The following is a 10,182-nucleotide window of genomic DNA, read 5'->3' as shown; positions in this document are numbered from 1 at the left end:
CCTATCACCTGAAGGACTTTGCATATCTGAAGAAAAAGTTGAGGCCATTATTGACTGGCTAGTGCCATGAAAGGTCAAGGATATTCAATCTTTTTTTGGCTTTGCCAACTTCTACTGTCACTTTATACATGAATATAATGATATCATTCTTTCTCTTATATGACTCATCTGCAAGAGAACTCTATGAAAATTTGATGACAAATACTTAGCCACCTTCAATGAGTTGAAACAGGCCCTTACACACATCTCCATCCTTACTCACTGGGTCTCTGATTGAAAAATAGTGGTGAAAACCAATATCTCTGATTATGCAATTGCAGCTATTCTCTCTATCTATCTTGAAGATGGCAAAATTCACCTCATCACTTTCTGCTCCTGGAGCCTCTATAATGTTAAACTCAACTATAACACCTATGACAAAGAGCTTTTAGCCATTTTTGAAGCCTTTAAACATTGATAGCACTATCTTGAAGGCTCTGCAGACTCTATTGATATCATAACAGATCACAAGAATCTTAAATACTTCACCATCACTAAGATTCTAACCCACTGACAGATCCACTAGTCTGAATATCTATCTCAGTTCAACCTAGTAATTCAGTTCTGCTCTGGAAAACTTGGTGAAAAACTAGATGTGCTCACTAGATAATAGAATGTTTATTCTAAAGAAGGAGATAGCTAATATGCTCAAGTCAACCCCCACAATTTCTGACCTGTGTTCACACAAGAACAACTCTCTATGTCACTCTGTGCAATCTATCTTGAGGGCTCTACCCTACAGGCTAGTGCTATCATGGATATTGACAAACTTCACACCAATATCAAACAAGCATAATTCTCCAATTTTATATCCTCTGATGGTCTCCACCAGGCCAGAGCCACTTCTGAATCCTCTCTCTCTCAGTGGTTTATTGACAAATCCAACATCCTTCAGTTTGAAGGCCATATCTATATCTCAGACTCTGACAATCTCCATCTTCATATACTTTAGAACAATCATGACCATATCTTGGCAGGCCACTTTGGTCAAAATCAGACATTAAAGCTAGTCTGACAGGATTACATCTGGCTGAAGATCCATAAATATATTCAACACTATGTTAAGTTCTGCATAGTTTGTGAGTGCAATAAGACACCTAGACACTACCTCTATAGATTACTCAAACCTCTACTGATTCTCAAACAGCCATAGGATTTTATTTCTATGGATTTCATTAAACAACTATCAGACTCCAACAGATTTACCACCATCCTAGTAGTCATTGACTGGGCTAGCAAGCAAGCCATTTTCATTCCCACTTATGACACCATTAACTCTGTAGAGCTCACTCAACTTTTTTTTATCCATATTTTCTCCAAACATAGGGTACTCAGTTATATGATCTTGGATTACAGCTCTGAATTTATTTCCTAATTTACTTATATCTTAGCTATAGCTCTTGATATGGAACTTCATCTTACTTTTGGTTACCATTTGGAGGCTGACAGACAAACTGAATGGGAAAACCAAACTCTGGAACAGTATATCTGCATCTACTGCTCCTACTAACAGAACAACTGGAACACCCTCCTACTCATTGCTGAGTTTGCCTACAACAATGTCTCTAATATATTCACTGGAATTTCCTTATTTTGCTAATAAGAGTTATCACTCCAACATCACTATTCACTCTGAAAGGGACATCACCTCTGCTTAGGTCTGAGACTTTGCAGTCAACCTTGATGAACTCCATCAAGTATTAAAAGATGAAATCTCTAAGGCTCAGGCTCACTACAAGATCAAAGCAGATAAGCATCAGATTCTAGTGCCTCTATTTACAGTGAGCAACAAGGTCTATTTCAGTTCCAAACATATCAAAACCACCTGTCTGACTAGAAAATTCTTGGAGAAATACCTTGGCTCTTTCAAAATTATAGTCTAACTGAGTTTCCACTCCTTCATGTTGAGACTTCTGTTAGATCTCTGGTCCATTCACCTAGCCTTTCATGTGTCACAATTAGAACTCATAGAAGAAAACACCATTCTTAACTAAATCCAACCACTGCCACTTTCAATCAAAGTTGATAGAGAAGAATATTTTGAAATAGCCCAAATCCTCAACTCTAAGCTGGACTGCCAGTTCTGTTGCCCACTGCTATACAAGATCCAGTGGCTAGGCTATAAAGATACCAATGAAGATTTTGCTTGGTTACTGGCCTCCAAGTTCTCTGTCAATGAATTTATTAAAGAATTCCACTATTGATACTCAGGCAAACCAGGATCCTTATCCAAAGTCACTCAATCATTTCATCCTTGATACAATGCAACTCTAGACACCATCAGCATCCCACCTTACTATTTCAATTTTAACCACTAATTACTACTATTCCAATTACCTCTTTTACACTTTTAAAGTCAAAATCTTGTATTTATATTTTTTTTCTCTATTACAAACATCTGATGCCTTTTTCTATATATATTTCATACAAAATCTTTACAAAGAAGCGGAATCTGAACTCTCTTCCCACCTCTTCAACTCTTCTATATCCTTATCCAGCCCCTTCAACATCACCTCCCACAGATCTTCCATCTCCTGATTTTTCCCATCCTTAAAAAGCAGATGAGTCTTCTTTCAGGCCTCCAATTCAGACTCCAAAAACAACTCCAAGAGAGATAACATATCATCTGATCCATAACCATCCTCTCCTGCTCTACTTCTGAGGCTTCAGCCCTTGCTGCAGCCTCTGCAGCCTCTCTCTCCTCAGCCTCCCTTCAAGCAGCCTCCCTCAATGTCTCCTCCACCTTCTTTGCCTGCCTCTCTGCCATCTACTAAACCTCCTCTCTCTTCTTCTCCAATCTCTCTTGCTGCTTCTTTCTCTGTGCCTCTCAGACTATATGGTCTGCTCAGACCTTTTTCTCTCTCTCCCACTCTCTTTTCCACTCCAAGTGGACTTCTATGGTCTCTGCATACTCTTCCTCAATGGTTTGCCATTCCAGACAGAATAATTTCTTGGCCTCTTCAGAGCCATCAGAAGTGGGTTCCCTCACCAAAGGCTTAGGAGTGTGTGAGCAACAATACACAGTGAGAGGCAATATAGTAGCAAAAGTTTAGACAATGGTGGTGGTATCTGATCAAGTTGCAAAATTTTCCATGGCCACCAACAATCTTTCATGTGGCTCCACTGGCCATTAGGATCTGTGCTCTTCAGAGCAAAAACACTAATGAGGGGATACTGTTATGTACATGCTGTCAGCCTCTATGTCATCTCAACTAATGACAGATTTAATCACCAAAACTCACCAGACTCTGCCTGCTTTCCATTATCTATTAATTTCATTTTCACTATGATCATTTCACATTTATATTTCACATTGTAATATCTAGACCCCAAACTCAGTAGTGAATATTGACATTGGAACTCAATGGAACCCAACTCAGAATTAGCTACTATTAGTATATAAAGCCATGTATAACTATTATAACTACTCAGTTCAAATATCAACTTGAATAGCCATCTACACTTTATACTCACTTCAACTCCTCCTTATCTCATCTATCAGATTCCACTCCAAAGAATACTCCTCTTTGCTTTTCCAATGGAACTCTATTCCATCCATTCAAATTCTTGGGCTCCAACTCAAGGATGACATTGCTAATAGCTTTGTTGATGCTCATGCACTTCACTGGTCTCCATACATGCACTCAAACCCACTTGATTAGCACATTCCTAACACTATATAGCACTATCAATTCAAATCACCTTTACTTAAATCTTGTAATAACAACTCTCACTGGCTGAGAAGCCAACTACAGCCCAGTATCCTTAGAGGGATAAGAGGAGTAGGCATTTTGGCAGACAACCATCTGCTAATGAAGCCACAACAAGCAGGCAAGCCAAAGGTGACAACTTCAAAGCCACTAAACAGAGGTTCACAATCATTAATAAAAGGATCATCAGAACATCAGAAGAATGCATCTCTGAGAGTCCAGTTGCTTATGATGACTCCCTTCATTCTTTCTTTATGTTGCACTAAAAGATACCACCCTTTGATGACTACTCAAATCTGATAGGACCAATTGCCTCTGATTCAGTCCTTATATAATGCAAACCAGATCTCATATAAAAGCCTTAGCCCTTTAAGAGGCAATCCAATAATATTGATCACTTTTTGATTGATTGCAAGCAATATTTTGAAGTATACTCTGCCTATCTATCTGCTGAAATTTATCAGGTTGCTTTTGCTGCATTCTATTTTGAGAACAAAGTCAAAGTCTGATAGACTTTGAAGAGTTGAGATTTTTATTCTACAATCAGAGAGTATCATTGACTGTCATTCTAGCCAGTATTCAAACAAATAGTATGTGATAAATTCATTAACCCAGCCATCCAGAAAGTCCACAAGCAGAAGATGAAGGATTTTTGAATGAGAGACAAGATGGCCACTGAATACTTTAACAAGTTCAAACAACTTGCCAAACTAGCTGGACTCATCAACAATATTGAGAACAACAGATGCCTAGGAGAATATCTGAAGAATAGAGTACTCTGCTCCTATACTATGATGATCACTGACATTGGCTTCAATATTCCAAAGAGGTACAAAGAGTGAAAGATGCAGATTATTATAATAAACAAAGAGTGGCACCAACAGAAGGCAGAAAATACTTACTGGCAGAATGACTGAAGACCCAGCAATCAAGGGAAGGCTAGTATGCTGACTCCTGCCAGGTCCAATACAACCTCTTCAACTTCTACATCCTCTTATTCTGCCCAGAAGACCAGGACTGGAACTACTTACACTGGATAAGAAAAGCTCATGAAGATTGATAAATTGAGAAAAGAAGAAAAGTGTTTCAACTGTGGAGAGAAAGGTCATTTGTCCTGGAACTGCCCAAAAAAGAAACAAACCCATGAAGAGATCCAGACATGAATCACTGAACTATAGAAGGAAGCCAAAGAACTTGAAAAGAATATAAAGATTGAGGAAGTAAAAGATGGGGCTAAAAAGTGAGTGATTCTACTCAGTCAGCTAAAGAACTTAATGGTGTGTCTCAGAATACTGCTAGTCAGACTTATGCCAGCTCTGTAGATACTTATATATATGTGCATTTGAATATACCTGATTTTGCTATCTCAGACACACCAAAGAAATCACAAAAACCAAAACTCAATCACCCACAGACTGAACAAGGAGAGAGGCCCTTAATGACTGGCTAAAACCATTTGAAATTGAATGGACTTGGTGAGCCATTCAGAATACTAAGGATGTGGCTGAAGCAAAGGCTGTGCTCAAGAACTGGATACACAAGACTTGGACTGAAGAAATCATTGATGAGATAATCAAAGGAATAAAAGAGGCAGAGAGAAATCAAGCCTTAGAGTGGCTAGATGAACTAAAGGAGCTCAGGAAATATATTCAGCAACAAAAGGCCACAGAGAGAGATCTAACCACTATGATACAGATTAAGACCCTCACTAACCAATCTATACATGTGGTCACTGCTCTGATTGACAGTGACTGCACTAGAAGTTTCATCAATTATGCTTTCATCACTAAGCACAATCTCTCAATCTAAGCCATCACTGGTCTGATCCTGGTTTACAATGCTGACAGGACTAAGAATCAAGCTGGCTCAATCATAGAGTTTGTTGAACTCTGATTAATGATTGGAGATCACTCAGAGTAAATCAACTTAGCTGTGACTAAGCTGGAATTTAGAGAGATCTTTCTCAGTCATAACTGGCTCACATGGCATAACCCATTAATCAATTGGAAGACAGAGCAGATGTCTTTTGCACATTGCCAATGCTGAAAAATCTCCTTTGAACTGCCAGATGAGGATCCTAAAGACTGGTGGAATAAAGAGATGAAAGATGGAGAAACCATTCTTGCAGTTGATTCAGACCAAGCAATTTATATCTGAGCAACACACTATGCCAACAACTTAGCTGCTAAAGCAAACACTGGAAAGGAGGCTAAAATGTTTGAAGAAATGACACCAAGATAGGTACAGGACTTCTAAGACCTGTTTGACAAAGAGAATTTCAATGAACTGCCACAACCAAAGCCTTGGGATCATGCAATTAAGCTTGTCTCAAATGCAAGTGCCAATCTAGACTGCAAAACATACTCTCTCAGGTGACTAGAGCAGCAGGAACTCAATAAGTTTCTGGATGAGAATCTCTCTAGTAGGAGAATCTGACCATCAAAATCCCTTATGGCCTCTCTCTTCTTCTTCATCAAAAAGAAGAATGGGAAGCTTCAATCAGTTCAGGATTATCAGAAGCTTAACAAGATGATCATCAAGAATCATTATCCTCTTCTCTTGATCTTGGAGTTAATAGACAAACTCTAAGAAGCAAAATATTACACTAAGTTGGATGTATGATGGAACTGCTGAGCACCTTCTTCTGCACTGGCTCGGACAAATGTGGCAGTGAATATGATGGAGATCTTTGGATGTGCTTTTGTAGTAAAAGACTCTGAGGGAGGATAGGAGTAGATGGGTTCGTATGGGAACGGAGTCTGCTGGTTACCCAGAGTTGATTTGGAATGGGATGAAGCCCCGGAAGTTGGACTGGTGGAGTCTGATGGGCATGGAAGTCCCAGATCTGAGCTGGAAGGCTCAGAGAGGGGTGGACTGTTGTCCTGTGGGCATGGAAGTCCCTGGGATGCGGTGGAGGCCACGGAATTGGTTGGAGTGGGATCCTGGTAGCTTGAGCAGAAAATGATACTGTTCTCAGCCCAGTCAATCAGTGGATTATAGCGGGAGAGCCAGTTGTATTCTAGGACAAGATTGCAAGATGAATCCAGAGGAGTGACATAGAAGTCGATGGGGAAGGTGTTTCCAGACGGGAAACAGATGGGGATGGTTGCAATTTGAGATATACGGCTCCTGATAGAGCCATCAAATAATCAAAGTTGCACACTAGGGATGGTTTTAATGGGGATTTTATTGGCAGCTATATACTTAGTGTCAACAAAGCAGTGGCTAGAGCCAGAATCAATAAGGGCAAGAAAACGTAGGATGATACAAGTTGGGGAACCATCGGGTTCTGTAGTAGTCGGCAATTCTGCTGAGAGGGGAATGTGGAAAGAGTGATTGGAAAGGGATGTTGCATTGAGAGTGATGACCTCTGGTGTGCAAATACAGTTGATGCAACCCTGAACTCACACGGAGGGAACAGGGTTGCTTCCTAGTTTTCTAACTCCATTGGGGCCAGTTCCATGGGAGCAGTGTCAACCTCTGCTGCACGCTCCTTGGCAGAGGCAAGAATGTCTGGTTCAAACCAGTTGAGCATGGTGCCAGCCAGGAATGAAATGGCATAGTTAACTTTGTTAGCATCTATTGCAAACGTGGTAGGTCTGTCATTAAAGTTCAACTGAAGGGAGACAATGAAAGCCTTCAGTTTGCGAGGGTCAGAGCCATCAAATGGTTCTGGTTTCTTGACCTTGGTATGGACAGTGGCTGGTTTAGGGTTGTTGAGGGAGGCAGAGACTCCTTGTAACAGGTTCATGAATTCTAGGAACATATTCTGCTGGTTTGGATTGTTACTTCCTGTGGGGCCGTTGGTGCTGCCTGGGCCATTGGGACCATCTGGTCCTCCTGGTCCTCCTGGTCCCTCTGGTCCACCTGGGAAAGGGTTTGGTGGATTGCCAGCTGGTTTCTGTCAGATAGGAGTATGAGTAGGGGTGTCTTCATCTCTGCCCTCTGAGTCTGGGCTGTCTGGATTCTCATGGTTGTTGCCCAGGGATAAGGGGTCTATTGGGGGGTCGGTTTGGGCACCATACATCAGGCTGGCCTGTCAGGCCCTGTTGGTTGGGATGCTGGTGGCATCGAAAGAGTTAGGGGAATTGTTGTAATTAGGTTAGCGGGCAGTGAAGCTAGAGTGATTGTAGGTTTCCCTATGGGAAGGTTGTCCCCCACTGGAGGCTGATCTGAACAGGCCTGGTTGTTCCTTTGAGACAGAGGCTGGAATGTCTTCCATGGAAAACATGTTTGGATGGATGGGCTGCCTTTGTTCAGAATCGGTCTCTGTGGGTTTGATAAATATGGTGGACATGATAAAATTTTTGACTCAAGGGTTTGAGTTTGAATATACTATTAGGAACGTGCCAATCGAGTGGGCTTGAGTGCATGTGCGGAGTCCAGCAGAGTGCGTGGGCATTGATGAAGCTATTAGCAACATCACCTTTGAGTCAGAGCCTAAGGATCTGGATGGACAGAATAGAGTTCTGTCAGAGAAGTGAACAGGAGTATCCTTCAGAGCGGAATCCGATGGATAAGATAGGGAGGGGTGAGTACAAAGTGTAGATAGCTTATCCAAGTTGATATTCGAACTGAGTAGCTACAATGATGTACATGGCTTTATATACTAATGGTAGCTAATTCCGAGTCGGATTCCATTGGGTTTCGGTGTCGGTATTCGTTACTGAGTTCGGGGTCTAGATATTACAATGTGAAATATGGATGTGAAATGATACTGGTGAAATAAAATTAGTAGATAATGGGAAGCGGTTGGAGTCCGGTGGGTGGTGTGATTGGATTCGCGGTTGGTTGAGGTGACACGGAGGCTGGCAGCATACACATAACATATACTACTGACTTAAATAATATATAGAAAAGTCTTAGCTGTGTCAAACTAAGCCATTGTCTCAGACCAACTACTTATTGTCTAATGACAATACTCCTGATCCTATACTATGTGTCATGCAGCTTCTACAAGGTTTCTCCATAGCTGAGAGTGATCCTGTCAGGATTCATCAGGATTTCTAAGCATCAGCTTACTAAACTTTGGCTGAGCATGATTTAGGTGCTAAAATTATAACAGTTATATATATAATCAGATCAAAATAATTAGATAAGTATAGTCATCACCATATATAAGACACAAGAGACTATCAACATTAGTGCAGACTATAGTTCCAACTCACTGCTCATCCAAATATTAGATAGAAGAGCTAAACTATGTACTTACAGTTGTTACTAGTGTCTTTGGATCTCTATTTTGAATGAAAGATTAGTTTCATATCATGCTTAACATGATTTTTCAGAGACTGTATTTTAAAGCATTTTCAAAGGCCAATGTTACTTTAATGGCTCAAGTATCCTTAATAGACATTTATAATCAATAGTGCTTTATCAGAAAAGAAAATTTCTTATCTGAACTCCTTAAACAGTCTAAACTGTAGAATTTTCCTTTGACCAACATCTTCACTTATTCTATGATATATGAGACACAAGTTTCAAGTCCTCTTGAATTTGAGCTATATGTAAAAAAACAGCTGACTTATATGCTAATAGAAAGTGACACATGCAGAACAGAAATACTGTTTCCTAATTATGTATTAGCCTTGTTTTAACCTGTAAGAATAAAACTCTTAAGTGTACATTCAGAAATTGGTCCTCATAGTCACAAAAGAAGACTAGTGTCAATAATGTCTTAGATGCCACAAAGGCCTAGCCATCTTTTTCCAACAGTCAAATAGATCCTACAAACACCAGCTTTGATATTGGCACTGATTATATGAGATTAGAGTCTTTTAGTTGTTGGTGCTGTTGTAAGAATGTGTGATAATCAACTCTTAGATTATGCATTCTAAACACAAACACACTCAATAATTCTCTTCAGAATTTTCTATTCATTATAAACATAAAATCAAGTGCATTTCTATGAAGCCAAACCTTTGCTGGTAGCTGAAGGATGCATGGTATTTCCAGCCTCATGTCTTAAGCACTGAGAAATGGGTGAAAATATACATCACACATAGAACAGATACTGATAAGCTAATAACATTGGTCAGGCATCTCAGATGTCTACTGCAGGCACACCCATGGCAGTAGAGATACAGTCTAAGAAAGAATATCAACTCAGAACAAACTACAGTTGACTATCTTGCAATGCATATAGTCAGGAGACACCAAAACCATATGCACTTATAGATTTATTCAGAACCAAAATAGCATGTGATGTGACATGTAACATATATGACAATGTCATTGTTGCCCCAAAATGCTGTCAGTGGCTTTTGGGTTAGCTTTCCATGCATCTTCTTGAATAATGCTTCTTTCAACTTCCTCAGCTGTGGTACTAATCCACTCTAGTCACCTTGTGAAACATAAAATGCCTCCAGCTTTTGAATAAGCTCAAATCCTTCCCTTGTAGTTATTAAGGTCTGTTCTTTCTCACCCTCCTCTT

Source organism: Guyanagaster necrorhizus (assembly GCF_019112545.1).
Source record: "Guyanagaster necrorhizus MCA 3950 unplaced genomic scaffold BT62scaffold_13, whole genome shotgun sequence".
In the NCBI taxonomy this organism is placed as follows: Eukaryota; Fungi; Basidiomycota; class Agaricomycetes; order Agaricales; family Physalacriaceae; genus Guyanagaster; species Guyanagaster necrorhizus.
Note: the sequence above shows the minus strand (reverse complement) of the source record.